We start from the raw sequence: 3,865 nt of genomic DNA, 5'->3' as shown, positions 1-3,865 counted from the left end.
GTGAGACTTTGTTTGCAAGCAAACAAACTGTGTGTGTGTGTTTTATGTGTGTGTATTACATGATATATAATTTTAGCAGCATTAAATAGAGGTACTCCATGTGAGGGGAGAATGCTGTTCCCAGAAGCCATGGGTTACTAGACGAAACCCTCAGTGCCAACTGTGGAATACCTCTCTATGAGTTGGTCAGGGAACTCCAGGGGTCCCCTAAATTAACACACGCTTTTGCTATTGTTCTTGGTTGCCTACCAGAACCAGGTGGTAAGACCCAACACCACGCACTTTGGCTGCAAGGCACAGAGAAACCAAGGCACACCTGTCTTGGAGATCTTCTCCCTGCTGGTTAGCTTTCACAGAGCCAGATGTTAACCCCTGGGGGATAACACATTATCAGCAAGTTTTCCTCAGCGGTAAAACTGTCAGGTGAGATGTGCCTACTGGTGCAATAGTACCATGAATGCTATAGAGGTAACCAATCATGTTCTTTTCTTCTATTTAATTACTATTTGATGTTGTATTTATTGTGAGAAAGGGTTTCTCACCAGGAGGTGGTAGTACAGACCTTTAATCCCAGGGCTCAGGAGGCAGAGACAGGCAGATCTGTCTATGAGTTTGAGGCCAGTCTGGTCTACAAGCAGATTCCAGGACAGGCTCCAAAGCTATACAGAGAAACCCTCTCAAGAAACAAGAAAGAGGGAAAGAGAGAGAGAAGGGAAGGAAGAGAGGGAGTGAGGGAGGGAGGGAGGGGGGAGGGAGAGAGAGAGAAAGAGAGAAGAGAAGAGAAGAGAAGAGAAGAGAAGAGAAGAGAAGAGAAGAGAAGAGAAGAGAAGAGAAGAGAAGAGAAGAGTTTCTCTGTATATAGCCCTGGCTGTCCTGGAACTCACTCTGTAGACCAGAGACCAGGCTGGCCTCAAACTCAGAGATTGCCTGCCCCTGCCTCCCGAGTGCTGGAATAAAAGATCACGAGCCACCATGCCAGGTTTCTTCTTTTTGTTTTTATTAATCGAGTTTTATTTTTATTTTATGTGCGTATTTGTCTTAATGTTCTTTGCATCACATGCATGTAATACCTGTGGAGGCCAGAAGAGGGCATTGGATCCCCTAGGACTAGAATTACAGACTGGCCAGTTGCCTTGTGCGTGCTTGGAATTGAACTTGGTTCCTCTGGAAGAGCAGCCAGGCTCTAAATTACGGCAACATCTCTCTAGCGCCCCCCCTTTTTTTTTTCTTAAGAAAAAAATAACAATTATGAAGGCTAGGCATAGGGATACATGCCTTTAATCCCAGCCCTCAAGAGGCAGAGACAGGTGGATCTTTGTTTGAGGCTACCCTGATCTAAATAGTAAGCTCTAGAACAGCTAGCTAGCGATAGATACATAGAGAAATCCTGTCAACAATAGTAAATCCCCAGCTCTCAAGATGTGGAGGCAGGAAGAACAGGAATTCAAGATCATCCTTGGCTACTGAGCAAGTCTGAATACAGCCTGGGCTATAGGAGACCATGTCTTAAGAACAAATCAAAGTAAGTTAACCAAAACACGAGACTAGAATTAGGAAAGCTAGAATGTGGGACAGTGGCCTGCAAGTCAGTTTGGCTCTGTCTGCTCAGCGCCCTCTGATCCTTCTCCCCCCTCTCCCGCCCCTCCTCCCACTCCTGGCCTGTGACTCCCAGTGACCTCTGCAGCCAATCCCAGGCTTCCCTAGAAAGGCGGGTGTTCTTATTCAGGAGAGGCCTACGGGCTCGGCTCCTCATGTTACACCGGTGCAATTAGCTGGAGGAGCAGGCACAAACCGGAAAGCCAAGGGAGAGGGACAGGCAGCCTCAGAGCAAACTGGCAGCTCTCACATCTGCCCACACATCCCGGGTCACCTAGCAGGTTTTCGCTTGTTTCTAAAGCGCTCACAGGCTGAATGTTTAGGGCTTGGGAATGAGCAGGACTTTTGCTTTAGACAACTTGTACCCCATCTTCCCTCTCCCAGTCAGGGTAACCTGCTGCTTGCTGGCTGTGACCTGCTGGGAATAGCCAGCAGGTGTGGGCAGCCAGCTCACCCAGGGAGTATCAGTTACCAGGCAGGGAAAAGAAAGCAGGCTTTTCTTGTTCCTGGTTTTGAGTGTGCACTGTTGTTTGTCTTCTCCACAAATCTCAAAAGACTGTGAGTTGGAAGAGACCTTGGCAAAGATCTGACATGCCATAGTCCACAGTGGATGTGGACAAGGTCTCAAAGTCTCATGGTGCCCGAGGAAATTCTGACCATCCAGGCAAACCACTGTCCACTGGGCAGTATCCTGAGCATAGGAAACCTCAAAGCCCACCCGCAGAATGACACAATACCTCCAACAAGGCCATCCCACTCCAACAAAGTCACACCTCCTAATAGTGCCACTCCCTATGAGATTACGGGGGCCAATTACATTCAAAACATCCTGGACTAAAGCAAGACCAAAAACCAGTTTGGCAAACTCCAAACTCTGAATCTCTAAGTCTGATGTCAAAACGCTCTTCAGATCTCCAACTCTTCAGCTTTGTTGACTGTAACACATTTGTTTCTCCTGGACTGCTCCACTCCCTGTGAGCAGCTCTCCTTGGCAGGTGTTCCATGACTCTTGTGTCTCTAACATCTTGGGGGCTCCAAGGCAATCCAGGCTTCACCTTCACAGCTTCACGCAATGGTCTCTCTACCAGGCCTCCATTCAGGGTCACCCCTGACACATACATGCCTGGCCTTAGTGTTTTTCTTTAGGTACAGTGGCAAGTTCCATAACTGCAGGCAGAGTTTTCCTGTGCCAGCAGCTGCTCCAAAATAATCACTCAGATACTTAATATTAATTGTAAATGCTCAGCCGATAGCTCAGACTTGTTACTGGCTAACTCTTACATTTTAAATCAACCCATAATTTCTTATCTACCAGTACTCTGCCATGTGGCTCATGGTTTGTTACCTCATTTTCTATACGTCATGCTTCCTCTGACTCTGTCCTTCTTCATCCCAGTATCTTTAGTTTTGTTGTCATTCCTATACTTCCTGTTTGACTACCAGCTAGTCATCTTTTTATTAAACCAAGTCAAGTGACAAATCTTTACAGTCTACAAAAGGATTATTCCATAGCATTTCCCCCTTTTTGTCTAATTAAAAAGGAAGGTTTTTGATATAGAGATGAATAATTTGCATTGGTATAAATCTTGATTTATTAATACAAGTTTAAGGTCAATTTTGTTATATGCATATTTCTAATCTTTATTAAGGCATTGTGATTGTGTAGCTCATTTAAAAATGTAATGTGTAATTAGGAAAAATAGGTTGTTAATGGATAATCATCAATAATAGTCAAGCTTGTAGTCATGTTAGTTGGGTTTTCTAGATATATAGAGATATATTTCAGTTAGATAGGGATTCTTCATATCTTTCAAAGACTACAGAATATGGCATTTAAAATGTTTTAATAACTTGGGGTTTTTCATGACAATGAGACACATCAGATCCTGACAGCACCAAGCTACTTCAGAGGAAGATGGGCATCAAAGAGGCTCCTTATGGAGTTGGTTAGCCATGTGGGCAAGAAACTGTTCTTGCCTGGACTGTTGCATAAACTGGACATGAAGAACTTGAAGAGAGTGGACTGCTGAACTTGCCTAAAGGTGAGACAGTCCTTTGGGGTTCCTGATTCATGAAAGAGTCTGCAGGACATTCTGCAGGATACAAAAGAAAGTGACTGAACTGTCTTTAAAATTTCCTGCTTCATGGAAATGTCTGCTGGATACTATGGGCCTGAAGGCTGAAGATGGATACCCCAACGGTACAGAAGAACTTTGGGTGACTGTCCAATCAGCGAGATGTCTCTGTCATTTCTAGAGTTTTGGAAGTT

This window comes from Microtus ochrogaster, chromosome 5 (genome assembly GCF_000317375.1).
Source record: "Microtus ochrogaster isolate Prairie Vole_2 chromosome 5, MicOch1.0, whole genome shotgun sequence".
Lineage (NCBI taxonomy): Eukaryota > Metazoa > Chordata > Mammalia > Rodentia > Cricetidae > Microtus > Microtus ochrogaster.
This window is presented reverse-complemented; position numbering follows the sequence as displayed.